Here is an 18,816-nt window from a genome sequence, read left to right as displayed (position 1 = left end):
TTGTAGGGAAACACAAAAGACCCTGAATAGCCAAAGCAATGTTGAGAAAGAAAAACGGAGCTGGAGGAATCAGGCTCCCTGACTTCAGACTATATTACAAAGCTACATTAATCAAGGCAGTATGGTACTGGCACAAAAAGAGAAATATAGATAAATGGAAAAGGATAGAAAACCCAGAGATAAACCCCTGCACATATGGTCATCTTATCATTGATAAAAGATGCAAGAATACACAATGGAGAAAAGACAGCCTCTTCAATAAGTGGTGCTGGGAAAACTGGACAGCTACATGTAAAAGAATGAAATCAGAACACTTCCTAACACCATACACAAAAATTAATTTAAAATGGATTAAAGTCCTAAATGCAAGGGCAGACACTATAAAACTCTTATAGGAAAACATAGGCAGAACACTCTATGACACAAATCACAGCAAGATCCTTTTTGACCCACCTCCTAGAGAAATGGAAATAAAAACAAAAATAAACAAATGGGACCTAATGAAACTTAAAAGCTTTTGCACAGCAAAGGAAACCATAAACTAGACAAAAAGACAACCCTCAGAATGGGAGAAAATACTTGCAAATGAAGCAACGGACAAAGGATTAATCTCCTAAATATACAAGGAACTCATGCAGCTCAATATAAAAAAAGAAACAACCCAATCCAAATATGGGCAGAAGACCTAATTAGACATTTCTCCAAAGAAGATATACAGATTGCCAACAAACACATGAAAGCATGCTCAACAGCGCTAATCATTAGAGAAATGCAAATCAAAACTACAATGAGGTATCACCTCACACTAGTCAGAATGGCCATCATCAAAAAATCTACAACCAAAAATGCTGGAGAGGGTGTATAGAAAAGGAAACCCTCTTGCACTGTTATTGGGAATGTACATCGATACCGCCACTATGAAGAACAGTATGGAGGTTCCTTAAATAACTAAAAATAGCACTACCATATGACCCAGCAATCCCATTACTGGGCATATACCCTGAGAATACCATAATTCAAAAAGAGTCATATACTACAATGTTCACTGCAGCACTATTTACAATAGCCAGGCCATGGAAGCAACCTAAGTGTCCATCGACAGATGAATGGATAAAGAAGATGTGGCACATATATACAATGGAGTATTACTCAGCCACAAAAAGAAACGAAATTGAGTTGTTTGTAGTGAGGTGGATGGACCTAGAGACTGTCATACAGAGTGAAGTAAGTCAGAAAGAGAAAAACAAATACCATATGCTAACACATATATATGGAATTGAAAAAAAAAATGTTCTGAAGAACATAGGGGCAGGACAGGAATAAAGATGCAGACGTAGAAAACAGATTTGAGGACACAGGGAGGTGGAAGGGTAAGCTGGGACGAAGTGAGAGAGTGACACTCACATATATATACTACCAAATGTAAAATAGATAGCTAGTGGGAAGCAGCCGCATAGCACAGGGAGATCAGCCCTGTGCTTTGTGACCTCCTAGCAGGGTGGGATAGGGAGTGTGGGAGGGAGACACAAGAGGGAGGGGATATGGAGATATATGTATGCATATGGCTGATTCACTTTGTTATAAAGCAGAAACTAACACACCCTTGTAAAGCAATTATACTCCAATAAAGATGTTAAAAAAAAAAAAACCATATGATCATCTCAATAGATTCAGAAAAAGCTTTTGACAAAATTCAACACTCATTTATATAAAAACTTTCCAGAAAGTGGGCATTGCGGACCTTACCTCAATATAATAAAGGCCATAGATGACAAACCCATAGCTAACATCATTCTCAATGGTGAAAAGCTGAAAGCATTCCCTCTAAGATCAGGAACAATGCAAGGATGTTCATTGTCACCACTTTTATTCAACATAGTTTTGGACGTCCTACATATGGCATTCAGAAAAGAAAAAGAAATAAAAGGAATCCAAATTGTAAAAGAAGAAGTGAAACTGTCACTGTTTGCAGATGACATGATACTATACACTTGCTATCTTCCTGTTTCGAATAAGGAGTCAAAGCAAATCAAAATTCTCCAGTTACTAGCTAAAGTATTTCTCCCTCATTCCATATTCTGCTGTCTCAACCAGATGAGTTCTTTATTTTTTTCCACTGTAAATTAATTCACTTTTTAATTAAAAAAAATTTTTTTAAAGTAGGTCCTTGTTGGTTATCTATTTTAAATATAGCAGTGTATACATGGCAATCCCAAACTCCTAATCTATCCCTCCCCGCTACACTTCCCTGCTGGTAACCATATGTTCATTCTCTAAGTCTATGAGTGCCAGAGAAGTTCTTGATGCCTGGGTGAAGTGGGACTCCTTCAACAGCTATGGCCTGGACAGTGTCTCACTGGAATAAGAGACTTTCACTTCTAACGAAATCCAATAAATCTTTAGGATGCACAAGATTAAGTAAAAACTGTCACCACATTTAGAAAATAAGCCTATCTCTACTTCACAGAGCAGGTGTCTGAGGCAATGTGCTATTAACACATCTAGGACATGGTGTTGTCAAAGACCATAGCAAAGATGCTTGGAATCTGAGTGAAGGAAGATGGATGGAGAAAATCTTTGTTTTTGCTTTGCTGAAAATGTTAAACCAATCCAAATTAGTTGTCTGGAACCCATGACCAATATACTTAAAAACTTACTTGGGAAAATGTCCCACCAAGACATTAGCTACTGCAGTATATTCTACCATCAAGCAGGGCGGGGAGGCAGGGAGAATCCAGCTATGTTTTCCATCTACTTTTAGAGAGAGTGAGTGGTATTTGAGGCATTGCTGCCTTCAGGTAAAACTGGTCAAGTTTAGAAATTCACCATGGTGTAGGCCCCATTGTGGCTTCTTTCTTATGCACCCAGCATGTTCAAAGCATCACCAGTGCTTAACTGAGGATAGGTTTGGTTGGGCAATGTGGCCTCCACAGTATCTTGCAAGCTGACCTTTTTTAGGGGTGACCAGAGTGGCTGCTTCCACTTGGTGTGGAATTTTTCCCTCAACCCTGCATTTATTCTAATTGTAGAAGCACACCAACACATTCCTGAAATAAAAATGCTACAGATACTTCTGAAAATGATTTTAGTGAAGGGTGCCCAGGGACAGAGAAGACAATCCCAACTTAACATTCTTTCACTCAACACGAACTCACGAAGAGGAACGTCTACTGTGCTGGGCAGCTTTGTAGGCACAGTGGGCAGAAACAGAACCAAACCAATAAAGTTCATCCATTCGCTGCTTTTGTCCTCCAGTTATTTTTCAGGACAACATCTAGGAGGCAGAAAATTGCTAAATAACCATTGTATAAACACTACAGGAGACAGATACGAGCCCTATGAAGAAAACTGAAGCAGCGTGAAGGAACAGAGGGAGACAAGGAGCACTGTTTTAGACTTTGCAGTCAGGAAAGATCTCTCAGAGGAAGCAAGTATCAGTAGAAACCTGAATGAAATGAGGGGTGGTCTGAAGAAACAGTGGCACAGGAAGAGCAAGGGCAAACATTTGACAATGGGAAGAAGTTGAGGGGGAGACTGGTATCAAATGGGTAACGGGGGGAGAGAAAGGAGATGAGGTCAGACAGAGTTGAGTCAGATTATGAAGACCTTTATTGACCATCATAAATACACTTATTTTGAAAGAGATATGAAGTTGGCAAGAGCTTTTGAGCCGGGGAGTTGCATGAGCTGACATGCTTTGAAAGGATCACGTAAGTTGCTGCATAGAGAAGAGACTAGGGCATCTAGGCAAGAACTGCTGGTGACTTAACTGGTGAGGGAAGGTAGAGATCCTGGCAGATATCGGACTTAGGATATGCTAGAGGTAGAGGCAACTGGATATGCTGCTGAACTGGATGAGGATTGTGAGAGAAAGAGTAAACATCTTTGGCTTCACGTGAGGATCAAAAACAGAGAAATTATCGATGAGAAAAGAAAGGTTTAAAAAAACCACCTCTCTCCTGTACAGTGCCGTTGTCGTCAAGAAAGAATTTCCCTCAGTAGAATACTGACAATTCTTTAGAAAACTGCCCTCTGTAAGTTTCTCACCAGCCATCTTGAGAACTTAAGAAAAAATTATATGAAGGAGGGATTGCATCAACAAAAAGAGAGGACTTGTTGGATGCACTAAAGGAAGCAGTTGCAGACAAATGGAAGAATGAGGGGGCATCGGGAAGATTTAGAAAAGGGAATCAACAGGAGCCAGAGACTGAGGAGAGAGAGTATAAGAAAGAGATGCATCGAGAGGCACGCTGGGAATCCTAAAGGGTGCTAACAAGAAGCTCCAATTCGATGCAGATGTCAAAGGGTGCCAAGGAGAACTTACAGGAAGAGAAGAGTTGACTCACAGCAGTAGGCTTACAAAACTATTTTAGCAAAGGGTGCAGCTGAGGCAACACTCCTGTTGACACTGGGCCAATGCACTGCATTAAAGGGCCATTTGTCAAAGCAAGTCACAGTTCTCTTTGGGTCTTAAGTAGTTGTATAGTATAGGACCTGGGGATTCTAAAGAAATAACAATATGCAAGTAATTGAAGTGCTTTCATGAGAAATAAACTTGCCATCACACGTCTCACACATACGTCATGAATACCACAGTACACGACCTTTTAAAATGTCCTGGGGGTCGACATTTCTTACAGATGTCATGAACTTGTTTTATTTGTTCCACACCTTCCCACTTCACTGCACCTGCTACACCAGTCATCATTCTGTGTTTAATGGCCAGTCAGCCTCCAGGGCCTCGTAACAGATGGAGAACATCAGATCAGCAAGTGCATATAAAATATTCTACGTCCTGCGTAAGCTTTGCAGGCAGACTTTGAAATGGAGATCATTTCATCTTCCATTTCTTTCTTTACCTTGCCTATTGCTCCTGGCAGCTGTGTTTTTTGCCTGTTCCAATAGCTATGTATTCTGTGCCCAATTGTATGCCATTACTTTTAAAGCTTATTTAGATAACAGGAAGACTAAGCAATGTCTATGGAAATTTCATACAAACATTCAAGCTATTTAACATACATCCACGTCTTATAACTTTCTAAGACCCAAATATAGTGATGCTGCCTTCTATAATGCCTGAGAGGAATACACAGCAAAACTGTGTATTTTACATTTCAAGGGATCTTGTGTTCTCTATGGGGAGTAAACACCCCAATACATTATGGACTTCAGTTTGGGACTGCTAAAAATCAACGTTAGCTAAGGACAAAATTGGGGATGCTGTGCAAACTTTCCTTAAAATAAAAGTTGTAAAAAAAAAAAAAAACCCTTGAAAACAGTATTTATTTCGTAAATGAGTGTGAAGTCGCTCAAAACACTGTTTTAAGGTTACAGACCAGAGTGGGTATCTGTTATTTAACAGGGAAAAACCAGGGAAAAAACCTACTCAGTGTTAAGAGTGGGATAGGCTGAAGAGAGTGACCACATGGAAGAAAGAGACAGGCAGAGGCAATTCAAGAAAATGTTCAGGGAGCAGGAGATATGTGCACTTTCCTTGGAAAAACTTTTGTTTTGGTAGCCTTGAAATAAGTCAAAGGAGCACCTGAAGAGAAGGACTGACTGGGTGAAAACTGGCTGTTATGGGTGGGGCCTTCACAGAAAAAACAATGATTTGAAGAGACTACCCAAAAAGAACATTGTGCTAGTCCAACATTCCTTTCTCATGCTTCGGGTCATCTTACTGAGAATCAAGCTATTATCTCATCGTCAATTGGCAAAGAAGAGTGTTCACAAGGATTCTCCCATAGGAAACATAAGCGATAGTGATGATAAAAATCGTTATTATTTACGTAGCACTTCTTACTTTGCTTCAGAAATGTCATCACATGTGTTACTACGCTTGATTCCTTGCAATATGCTTGCAACTCCGGTCTCTTCTGAATGTTGAGTATGGATCAGGCTCTGGATTAGTGATGTGTCTCCATCGTCACAGTGGTTGTAGTGTGCAACCACTCTACAGCAAAGAGGGGTGGAACCAAGATTTGAGACTCTGGCTCTCTGATGCCAGATCTGCACCCTTATCAATGAGCCTACGCTGCCTCCATTTGGAAATAATGACCCCTTCAGGATTATGGGGGCTTCTGTGGCTTGCCTACTGTCACAGAGCTCTTAAGTATCAGCGCTGATGCTAAAGGATATCTTTCATAACCATTTCTTCACTCCAAGATTTGCTGGGTACTTCCTAAAGCAGCTTACTTATGTCCCCTGAAATCATAGTAGTCAGTGCTGGAATTTGGGCTAATTGGAGAATATATCATTTTCTCCCCAGCAGATATTCCTTCCCACTGACTTCTCTTCAGGGGACAAATCTGTCTAGTATTTTGGACAATGTCACCAAGAACAGCTTATGGCTATGTAACAGTTTATAAAGTTTACAAATAAATGACCTATCATTTGATAGGTGGACAACTGAAAGGTAATTTAAATGTTCAAAATTTCACCATAAGAATGGAAAGCAGGAATGGGATTTTTCAAAGCAGGATTTGGAGAATATATGGCTGAAATTAGCTTTGGTATGACTAACACATTAAAATAGTGATTGAATCTCCATCCCACCTCACCTCACATTCTGCTGTGAAACATAATTCATATCAGAAAATTAATCATCACTTCTTTGAACATATTGCTATTTTGTAAAAAACTCAGTTTAAGATTCCACTGAGCTTATACTCTATTTCCCTTATACCAAAACATTATCTCTATTTAGATAATATACAGAATTACTAAACATGATACAAATGTGTTAATCAGTCTTTGACTGCATATATTCAAAGAAGGTCCAATCATCTGTCAGGGAAATGGAAATACAAACTGAACCAAATGACCTGCCAACGTCACTGGGTTGGGGGCCAGAGGAAGTGAAGGTGATCTGCCCAAACTATGTCCAATACGCTTTGACTTGACACCTGTGCTTTACTTGTGGGCCAAGTTCTTTTATGTATTCTTTTAAAATATTACTACAGTTTTTTGTTTCTTTGCCTAGTGTGGCCTAGAGAATTTAACAGCTTCTGGGAGAATGGTGATTTCTTGTATTATAAACAGTGCTTCACAGATGCCTGCCTTCACTCCCTCCCTCCCTCCCTCCCTCCATTCATTCATTCATTCATTAAGTTTGGCTCCTTAAATAGGAAAGTAAGGCTGACTGTGAATTCAGATTTTGTTTTCTTAAAAACCCTGGGCTGGATGAGTAATTTTCACCAGAATATGAAATGCTTACTCTTGAGAAGCATTTCTTTCCTCGAATAAAAGCAAAAACTTGAAGAATCAGGGTCAGGTAATAAAAGACTGTGTATAATGACCACAATTTGCTAGTCTTCAAAGAAGCCACAACTTCAAAAATATCTTAAGCTGGCAAGCTCTTTATTGCTTATTGGATTGATATAATTATCAAAGGTTGTAAAGTACTTGAAATCACTTTTTCAAAGAAGTGCCTGACTGTGCTAGATGGTCTTGGTCCTCCTGTGTCCCACAAGATTGACCAACATCAACTGCAGTCAGTGGGCTCCCTAAATCTCTAGCTCCTTTCTGGGTTTGGCCATTGGGAGACACCTGAGGAAGGTCTGGGAATGAGACTAGAAGGCTCATATATCTCCTCTTGGCTCTTGCCCTGACGTGGCAGAGTCTGGTAGTGGTTGTATTCCTCAACCAAAAGCCACAGGCAGGGATGAGCACCCTTTTCCTAACTCCTCTCCAGGTTTCAAGAACGACTCCTTCAGGCATAGCGATGTTAACTCATGCTGATCCTAGCCCTGAGCACATTAACATTCCTTGTTGCTTTTTCCTAACACTGCCCACACTATTATAAATAGTACTTCATCAATCTCTACTCAATGACCTGTCTCTGTCTGCCACCTGCTTCCTGCCAGGACCCTGACTGACACCTGACCTAGGTCTAAATGTTAATCTGCTTTTCCTTTTCACTGTTCTCCCTCATAGTCTATTAAAGCCAAGAAGTAACATCATAAAGATGGTGAATCATCAAGGCCAGGGCTTCATTTGGCTTCCAAGTTTGTTTACTGTTGTCTACTAACCACTTGTACCTAGCACACTGGCTTGTATACTGATTTTAGGAAAATGTGTATTATTTGCTAGCATTTAGAAAATAGAAAGTTTTTACATAAAGACCTGGACTTCTAGCACATTATACATAAATTTAATTTTTTTTTTTTTTTTGCGGTACGCGGGCCTCTCCCATTGCTGAGCACAGGCTCTGGACGCGCAGGCTCAGCGGCCATGGCTCACGGGCCTAGCCGCTCCGTGGCATGTGGGATCTTCCCGGACCAGGGCACGAACCCGTGTGCCCTACATCGGCAGGCAGACTCTCAACCACTGCGCCACCAGGGAAGCCCCCATAAATTTAATTTTTAAAAAACTTTTTTCAGAATTCTCACTCCATCTACATGTGATACAGCTTGACTTTTTAATTAAACATACCTTTGTAAAATTTTATATTGTGGTATAATTGATTAACAATGTTGTGTTAGTTTCAGGCGTACAGCAAAGTGATTCAGTTATACATATACATGAATCTATTTTTTTTTAGGTTATTTTCCCATTTAGGTTATTACAAAATACTGAGCAGAGTTCCCTGTGCTATACAGCAGGTCCTTGTTGGTTAGGGTTGTTTCCTTCCTCTTTCACTCTGTTACTCCTTATGTTTCCAGGACAACCCACTGAATCACTAATGTTTTTTGAAGATGTGTCCAGCATTTATTCTTATCTACTTAGCATCCCATAATCTGATATCTGTGCTCTTTTCAATATGACAGCTAACTTATCTGAAAACCTAATTGCTAATGGTATGTAAAAGGAGTATTCATTATTCATACGCTGTGCCTTTACAAGTAATTTTTTGTGTAAAAATATTAAAGCAATAGTAGTATAAAATAAAAACTACATTATCTCCACCCACCGCCCTCCCCGCCAAAAAAATCTGGACTTCTAGATTCTCCTGAAAAACAAAACAAAGCATAAACACCCTGAACTATAAGAAAATGCTGGGCCTGCCTTTCTGCCTAGCAGCAATTGATTAGAGCCTAGGGGAGCTGGAGTCTTACTCTTTTCAATTCCCACCACTCCCACATCTGCGTATCAGTTGCTATTTTTTTAATTGAGCTTGGGATCTTTTCTTGTTGTATATTTAGAAAAAAAATGAAATATCACACATTTCTCTGCTACAAATACTCCAGTCTCTCATTACCCTCAGAAGAGCCTCTAAATCCAACATGGTCTGGCCTCTGCCTATCTTCTTGACCTTGTCTCCCATCTCTCTCCCCTTCTCGCACTCCACTCCAGCCAAGCTTATTTTTTTTTCCGATTCCTTGAACGCACCAAGGTTGTTCTCATCAAACCCACCATTCCTTCAGTCCTTTTGCCTAGTGTAGTTTCCATAGCCACACTCGCACCTGAAGTTCACATGGCTTGCTGCCTTACTTCATAGAGGTCCATTCAATGCTCTCTCTTCAAAAAGGTCTTCTCTCTAGAACCTGAAGTATCCATTTTGAAAGGAGAATCTAGCATGTATGCACACAACTCTAGTATGTTGTTCTTTCTTCTGGATCCTCTACCTACTTTTAAAAATCTCCAGCACCACTATCTCTCAGGATCCTCCACCAACAAATCCATAAATTATAACAGCAAGTAAACTAATACCGCATAACCTCTGCTTGGTCCAGACTGAATGTTGTTTCAGCCCTGGGATTAAGGAGTAGAAGAGTTACTGTGCAGTATTAAAACCAGATGGTGTTATTTTAATTAGAGTAATGGGGGCTCTTAATCAGGAAAAGTGTACTAACAAAGCCAGGATACATCATGACCATTAAAAAAATCGGCAAAGCCATTACTTTAGAATAGCCTTGAAAATTTTCTATAGAAATATCTGTTCCCATTAACAGGTACTTGTGAGCCTTTTCCAAAATTCCTTCCATATTTTTTAAAATTTGTTGAATGAAGAGACAAAAAGTATAAATGTCTAAAAGGCACATAGAGTTCTGGTGCTTCGTTTTTGTGGTGTGGGTGTGCATGTGTGTGTATTTTGTGTGTGTATAGGTGTGTTTGCTCAGAAATAAATAAAATAAAAGATAACTCCTCCCTTTGGAACCATTAACCACAAAAGATTCCTCCGAGAAAAGTGAAATTTAATTTGGGAGGGATGAATGGAATAGTATGGTCCCATAAGTGGTGCAATATACTTAGCTGTATTCCAGTCATTTTAATAACTCACACCCACTCTTTATCCTTTTCACTTGCCTGTGTTTTAGCACTTCTATGTATATCTCTAGAGACCTAAGCATTCTTTCCATGTTTCTGACACTTGTGCTTATACGTATTGGGGCTGATCCTCTCTCCTCCATTAGATTTTAAATTTATGGTGCACCAAGAACTTTATAACTCCCCACTCCACTTAGTAGCCCCACAGCTGAAGTCTTACCTCTTTCATGAACTCTCCCTTAGACCCTTCTGACCTCTGGTGATCCTTTCCTTCTCCAAATTCATATTGCATTTTTCATTGCATCACATCGCACAGCACTTTCTGTAATAACATTTATTGAGCACTTGTTATATGACACACACTCCTCTGTACTTTATATGCATTACTAAATTTAATTCTCACAATAACTCTATGTATCAGGAACGCTCTTTATGCCAGTTCAACAGACCAGATTAAAGTATTTGCTCAAGTCATACAGCCAATAAATGTTATCACCCACCAAGATTTCTGAATTTAGAAACATTCTTTTTAACCATTCTGCTTGATCATGTTACACTATCTGCCACATAAAAAAAAATGTCTATTCATAAATGAATTACATCTTATGCATTAGTTGAGTCTCAGCCAAATGTCATACTGTACTAAAACAGTCCCTATAGTGCCCAGGTCTATATTATGGGAGGCACTCAATAAATACATGCTAGCAAATTCAGAAGCTGTAGTTGGAAGTAAACAGTCCTAATGAGACTCTGTACAGTCCTATATCAGCTCACCTAGCTGCATGTAGCCAAGTTTTTTAAATCTATGAGATTTCAGCATTTCTATTTTTGAGATCATCAGAATATTCCAAGGAAATAGATTTATGCTATGTAGTTGAGGTTATTATCTTTAGGATCTAAGGAAGGAAAGCTGAGCTTATAAAACCTTCCATTCATCAACATGACCAGAAACAATATTCCTTTCTGGTGTAGAATGAGTTACAGTATAACTAGAAATACTTTACCTTAATTTATACTCTGGGGAGAAACAAAGATGACAAGAGAGAGGATAAAAAGGAACCACTATTCATTAAGCTTCTCTGTATCTTATTACCCAAATTTACCTTAAAACTGTATTTTAAAGCAATTTGAAGACATTAAAATTCTGTGTTTCTGTTGTTGTATTTAGTTGAGAGGGTTCATGGCTTTCATCAGTTCCTCAAAGGAGCTTTGACCAATACCCTCAAAGTAAGAGGCCAGGGCTTCCCTGGTGGCGCAGTGGTTGAGAGTCCGCCTGCCGATGCAGGGGACACAGGTTCGTGCCCCGGTCCGGGAAGATCCCACATGCCGCGTAGTGGCTGGACCCGTGAGCCATGGCCGCTGAGCCATGGCTCAGTTATTCATTTGCCCATGATCAGATAGAATAACTAATATTAAATTTCTGTGAATGACAATTTTCACGTTTTAATATAAGGAAAGTGAAAAGAAACAAAGTTGTTCATATTTTAGAAGAGGACTCTTTCACACTCTTAAAAATGATAGAGGCCCCCAAAGTGCTTTTGTTTATGTGGAATGTATCTATGAATATCTACCACATTAGGAATTGAAACAAAAAATTTAAAAATGCAAGCATATACAAGCACACATTCCATTAGCCTTAAAAGTAATGGCACCATCAGAATGATGGTCATGTGGTCTTTGGAAAAAATTCCACCATGTGATCAAGAGAGAATAAGATAGAAAAGGCAAATAATGTTTTTGTTTTATTATGAAAATAATTTCACTTTGCAGCCCCTGAAGGATCTAAGGGACACTTAGGTGTACTCAGATGACATTTTGAGAACTACTGCTTTAGGGAAAATAAAATCTATAATTGGCACTATTTCCCCATTTCATTTGGGTTTTGGAAAGTGGAGATCCAAATCACTCATCTCTGGGAAATGGAGTGAACTTTATGTAAGTGTTAACACTATCCTCACTCTAACTGCATCCCTTAGTTTTTCTTTGCCTTACTTTTATCACATATTTATTTCATCTTACTATACTGTGAACATACTTACAAATCCCCTTAAGTCTTTTCTGGAACAAGACAGTATTTAAAGAAACAAAGGAAAAAGCAATAAATGGCCATAAAATGCTGAGATGGGGGCAGTAGTTTTTTTTTTAAGTAATTATTCTGAAATTACTAAGTGCAGCATCATGATACTATTAGAGAATCTGAAACTTTTAGCAAGTTAAAAAATTGTAAAATGGAATAATTTTAAACCTAGAAGAAGTTTTGGTGTTTTAGTTGTCATCTTTTTAGAGAGGAGGAAAGTGAAGTAATGTTTTCTTTCAGCTTCCTCAACTACTGAATATTTTTTAAAAGATTCCTTTAGTCCTTGAAAATAGAAATTACCTTGATAGAAACAGAAGGTATTTTATCATATTTTTACTGTTGACAGTGATGAACGTTTGATAATTCTCTTACATAAATGAGCTGTGATGCCACTGATCTTCTGTGTGCTAAATCTATAATGGCTGATGTTAAATATGCTGGAGAAATGGGGGTCATGAGTGGAAGCAGAAGCAACCAGTGTCTGTGTTCATCACTGACAACAGAATACCATACCTTTCATATGCAACTGGTGGCCTTCCCTCCCTGCCAGTAGCCTATTGTTAAAGATAAATGTTTGAAAACAGGAGACTTCTCCTATGAAACCATAAATCTGTGTTTGTGGTATTGTCTAATCTCTGTTGTGGGAATGGATCTGACATCACCATGTGAGAATTATGATTTCTTTCAACCCAAAACCAGAATGCAGAGGATGAAGAAAAATTTCCTCTTCGTATTCAGGCAAATGTCACAATTGTGTATAATTCTGTTACCCATGTTGAGAAGAAGATAGACTGAGGGTTTACTATCCCTTAATTACAATTATCTTCCAGGAGAGGTCATGGTTTATGTGCTCACTAAAGCAGTTGAGCCCTTACTTCCTCTCTAGCTAATCCTGAGCTGGAGAATGCAAATGTCATCACTATAATATTACAAGTCATGAAAACAAACCAGAAAAGAGGATTTTCATCCAAAGGTTCAAATCAAGTCCATATTTCCTGGTCCCCAGTCACTTCCCTATGTTCTTTCATCAAACATTTCCAGTGTTCACCTTGCTGGAAATATTTTTTAAATTCCACTTGTCAGAGTGACATGATGCAAAAGTTGTGCTTTATGGTAGGAAAACAACTTGCCACCTACTTATCTGTGCATCCCTCCTACAATCCCTGAAACACCCTCCAAGACAACAGTATTGCTTTCGTTAACCTCCCTTCTTTTTTTTTTTTAACATCTGAGCATATGTTGGAAGCAATGACATCATGCAGTAACCTTCCTCTCTCAAAGAGCATGCAACACCTTTCAGGCAAGATGCTCACAGTAAACATTTACCATGAATCCTAACCCTTCCCTGCACAAGGGTAATCATCTCCACATCACCACAGAGACGTGTCATTCTATGATCTGATGGTGCAGCTGGGAATAGAAGCCAGAAGCCCTGGCTCTCTGTGAAGTGTTCCAACTAGAAAACATTAGGCCTGTTTCTTCGAGGAAGAAAGCTCCCTCTGGGAGCAGGCTGATGATCTGGCTAATGGGAGGATCGCTGGGGCTTCCTCAGCCCCGAGTGAGTGCCCTTTCAGATACCTGCACAGTGGTTTCAGGCAGGTGTGACCTTTGCTGAGTAACTATTTCTATCAACACAGAGATGATCTTGCTCCGTGTTTGATAGTAATATGGAGGCAATTTTCTTATTTCAAAACAGAGAATTAAAGACTGGAGAACTGCCACTCTGTCTGAAAAATCCCAAACACATTCCTTGACCTATAAAACAAATCAAAACAGAACAAAACGAACAAAAAACCCACTGTGAAACTTTATGAACATCAGGCAAAAAAACATTCACTTTTTCTTTTGAGGAATTAATAAATTTTTGTTGCTGTGAGTTGAATTAGGCATTTTGGGTAGCTGCTTTAGGTGGTACTGTTAAAGCTTGAATATTCTGAATGTATTCAGACCTTGGAATCTGAGAGCTTCAGTACATCCCCTACTATGTCTTCTCTGTGCCCCTCAATCTACCAGCAGGGTTTAGCTTAGTATCATTCAGTTAAAATAAAAACATAATTAGTTTTCCATCTGTATTTCCAGCTCAGAACAGGTTCTCAACAAATATTTGTTGACTATAATAATGAAAACTCTTGTCAAAACCCATGCCAGTGAAGGATGACTATTTCCCATGCTCATTTTTTTGGGGGGGAAAGTGCATTTTTAGAGAGAAGGGGGTAATTCATGTGACACTGAAGAATAATTTGATAACATATGCTGCAAAAATATTTTGAGATATATCATTACTCATGCAGGCATAGGTGCTGTATATTGAACTGAGTATGTCCTTCAATGTGATTTTACTTTCCCATCCTGCATAGCTATTCTCCATTGACATAACTAGCCAAGGTAATGAAGCCACTGTGTTAAGTTTTAATTTTTCAAAAAGGCAAGACCCAAAGGAGAAGTCAGAAATTTTTCCTTATAAAAATGCAGCATGAGAGTTAGGTTTTAAAGTTACTTTTATTCTTATTTGTAAAGTTTCCCTATAAACTAACCCTTCTTAAATAAGTCTTACAATTTTTCAACTTAAATAATTATAACCAAGGGGGTGGAGTCAAGATGGCACACTAGGAGGACATGGAACTCACGTCTCCTCACAACTAGGGCACCTGCCAGGCACCGTGGGGGACCACGGACACCTAAGGGAATGGAAGGAACCCCCAGCGAGGGGGTAGGGCATGGGGCGTGGGGGGAGTGAAGGGGGAGGAGAAGCAGAGGTGGAACAGGACCAGCGCCCCCGAGGGGCAGCTGTGGGGGGAGGGGGGCGGAAGGGATCCCATGACCGAAACGGGAAATTGGGGAACCAGTGGGAGGGAAAAGGATCAAAAGGGAGCGTGGCCAGGTTTCCCCTGCCCACTTGGGCCCCCAGGAACCTGCTGAGATCCCGGGCCTGATCCTCTGCCCACCGAGGATCCCCCAGCCGTGCAGGTCCTGAGGAAGTGGGAGGGAGGGAAGGGGAGGAGTAAAAGTAAAGCCTGGACCTCCTGGAGGGCACCCCTGAGGGGTGGCTGGGGGAGGGGAGGAGTTCCTACACCCAGAGGGACCCACGCACGGTTAGGGGTCCAGCGGGGACAGGGGAGACCCTAGGGGAGACGGTGAGGGAGGGGTGCGAAGGAACAAAAGGGAACGGGGCCAGTGCCTTCCCTGTCCACTTAGGCACCAGGGAGCCTGTTAGGCTCCCCGGCCTCATTCTCTGCCCTCGGAGTCTCCCTCCTGCCACACAAAACCCAAGCCCTGCCACTACACCCACACCCGGGGCCCTACCTCTATACTCAGAGACCCCCTCCAATGAGCTGGGCCTAAGGCCCACCCACACACCCTCACCCAGGGCCCTACGTCCAAACCCCAGAAGTGCACACCACAGAAGCTCTCCTTTCGAAGTGCTGCCTCTCCCCTTCGGGGCAGGTCCTAAGCAGATGCCCCATCCCACGGGCAAACGTCACCCCCACCCGCACAGGTCCCGCCCCACCCTAAACCCCACCCCTGCCTAAGGTCCACCCCCTGTCTAAACTCCACACCCACAGCCAAGGCTTTTTTTATTCTTCTTTTCTTTTTACCTCTTTTAGATTGAGGTTCTGTTTTACCTTGATTCACAGTTGTTGACTCTTTTATATTTTTATTTAAAAAAAATAAATCTCATAAATATTTATTAGAATAAATTTTTATTTATTAGAGCTTTATTTTTCTAATTTTACTTTATTCTTTATACTTTGTTAGTGATCTCTCCTTTTGGCTTCTTGCCCCCCCCTTTTTTTTTCTATTTTCTGTTGTGGTTTTATTTTGCCTTGTAGTTGTTTCAATTATAGTTTTATTTTTCCTAATATGTTTTTTATCTTTCTAATTTTATTATGTTTTTTATCCTTTGATATTGTACTGCTCCTTTTTTTCTTTCTTTCTTCTTTTTTTTTTTTTAACCACACCACAAAGCTTGCAGGATCTTGGTTCCCAGGCCAGATGTTGGGCCTAAGCTCCTGTGGTGGGAGCTCTAAGTCTGAACCACTGGACTAACACAGAACCTCAGACCCCAAGGGATATCAGTCGGAGTGAGGCCTCCCGGAGATCCTCATCTCAGCACCAAAACCCAGCTCTATCCAAGTGCCTACAAACTCCAGTGCTGAAAGTCTCAGTCCTAACAATCAGTAACACAGGAATACAGCACAACCCATCAAAAAAAAAAAAAGGAAATGACAAAAAAAATTGTTACAGACTAAGGAGCAAGGTAAAAACCTACAAGACGAAATACATGAAGACGAAATAGGCAACCTACCTGAAAAAGAATTCAAAATAATGCTAGTAAAGATGATCCAAAATCTCGGAAACAGAATTGAGAAAGCACAAAAAACATTTAACAAGGATCTAGAAGAAGTGAAGAGCAAACAAACAGTGACGAACAACACAATTACGGAAATTAAAAATACTCTAGAAGGAATCAATAACAGAATAACTGAAGAAGAAGAACGGGTAAGTGAGCTAGAACATAAAATGGTGGAAATAACTGCCAGGGAGCAGAATGAAGAAAAAAGAATGAAAAGAATTGAGGACAGTCTCAGAGACCTCTGGGCAACATTAAAAGCATCAACATTCGAATTATAGCCATCCCAGAAACAGAAGAGAAAAAGAAAGGGTCTGAGAAAATATTTGAAAAGATTATAGTCAAAAACTTCCCAAACATGGGAAAGGAAATAGCCAATCAAGTCCAAGAAACACAGAGAGTACAATACAGGATAACCCAAAGAGAAACACGTCAAGACACATATTAATCAAACTATCAAAAATTAAATACAAAGAAAAAATATTGAAATCAGCAAGGGAAAAGCAACAAATAACATACAAGGGAATCCCCAAAAGGTTAACAGCTGATCTTTCAGCAGAAACTCTGCAAGCCAGAAGGGACTGGCAGGACATATTTAAAGTGATGAAAGGGAAAAACCTAAAACCAAGATTACTCTACCCAGCAAGGATATCATTCAGATTCGATGGCAAAATTAAAACCTTTACAGACAAGCAAAAGTTAAGAGAATTCAGCACCACCAAACCAGCTTTACAACAAATGCTAAAGGAACTTCTCTAGGCAGAAAACACAAGAAAAAGAAAAGACCTACAATAACAAACCCAAAACAATTAAGAAAATGGTAATAGGAACATACATATCAATAATTACCTTAAATGTAAATGGATTAAATGCTCCAACCAAAAGACAATGACTGGCGGAGTGGATACAAAAACAAGACCTGTATATATGTTGTCTACAAGAGACCTACTTCAGACCTAGGGACACATACAGACTGAAAGTGAGTGGATGGAAAAAGATATTCCATGCAAATGGAAATCAAAAGAAAGCTGAAGTAGCAATTCTCATATCAGATAAAATACACTTTAAAATAAAGACTATTACAAGAGACAAAGAAGAACACTACATAATGACCAAAGGGTCAATCCAAGAAGAAGATATAAAAATTGTAAATATTTATGCACTCAACATAGGAGCACCTCAATACATAAGGCAAATGTTAACAGCCATAAAAGGTGAAATTGACAGTAACACAATCATAGTAGGGGAATTTAACACCCCACTTTCACGAAGAGATAGATCATCCAAAATGAAAATAAATAAGAAATCACAGGCTTTAAATGACAAATTAAACAAGATGGACTTAATTAATATTTATATGACATTCCATCTGAAAACAACAGAATACACTTTCTTCTCAAGTGCTCATGGAACATTCTCCAGGATAGATCATATCTTGGGTCACAAATCAACCTTGGTAAATTTAAGAAAATTGAAATCGTATGAAGTATCTTTTCCAACCACAACGCTATGAGACTAGATATCAATTACAGGAAAAAAAAAACTGTATAAAATACAAACACATGGAGGCCTAACAATACACTACTAAATATCCAAGAGATCACTGAAGAAATCAAAGAGGAAATCAAAAAATACCTAGAAACAAAGGACGGTGAAAACACGATGACCCAAAACCTATGGGATGCAGTCAAAGCAGTTTTAAGAGGGACGTTTATAGCAATAAAATCCTACCTCAAGAAACAAGAAACATCTCAAATAAACAACCTAACCTTACACCTAAAGCAATTAGAGAAAGAAGAACAAAAAAACCCTAAAGTTAGCAGAAGGAATAAAATCATAAAGATCACATCAGATCAGAAATAAATGAAAAAGAAATGAAGGAAACAATTGCAAAGATCAATAAAACTAAAAGCTGGTTCTTTGAGAAGATAAACAAAATTGATAAACCATTAGCCAGACTTATCAAGAAAAAAAGGGAGAAGACTCAAATCAACAGAATTAGAAATGAAAAAGAAGTAACAACTGAAACTGCAGAAATCCAAAGGATCATGAGAGACTACTACAATCAACTATATGCAGTAAAATGAACAACCTGGAAGAAATGGACAAATTCTTAGAAAAGCACAACCTTCTGAGACTGAATGAGGAAGAAATAGAGAATATAAACAGACCAATCACA

At 39.4% G+C, this 18,816-nt stretch overlaps 1 long non-coding RNA gene across 2 annotated transcripts in view; it reads right to left on the bottom strand.

Moving 5' to 3' along the window:
• LOC113618989 (uncharacterized) overlaps positions 1 to 10,620 on the bottom strand; it is a 33,461-nt gene extending 22,841 nt beyond the window's left edge. The window contains exon 1 of one of the 2 annotated variants that reach the window (XR_003432234.1): positions 10,430 to 10,620. This is a non-coding gene — a long non-coding RNA (uncharacterized LOC113618989). The remainder of the gene's footprint in view (positions 1 to 10,429) is intronic. The other variant, XR_003432233.1, reaches the window with a different exon arrangement.
• Between the last annotated feature and the right edge of the window lie 8,196 nt (positions 10,621 to 18,816).

This window comes from Aethalodelphis obliquidens, unplaced genomic scaffold, assembly GCF_003676395.1.
Source record: "Aethalodelphis obliquidens isolate GAN/ISIS:26980383/991018 unplaced genomic scaffold, ASM367639v1 scaffold6, whole genome shotgun sequence".
Classification (NCBI taxonomy): domain Eukaryota; kingdom Metazoa; phylum Chordata; class Mammalia; order Artiodactyla; family Delphinidae; genus Aethalodelphis; species Aethalodelphis obliquidens.
Note: the sequence above shows the minus strand (reverse complement) of the source record. Positions and strands in the feature narration are given on the sequence as shown.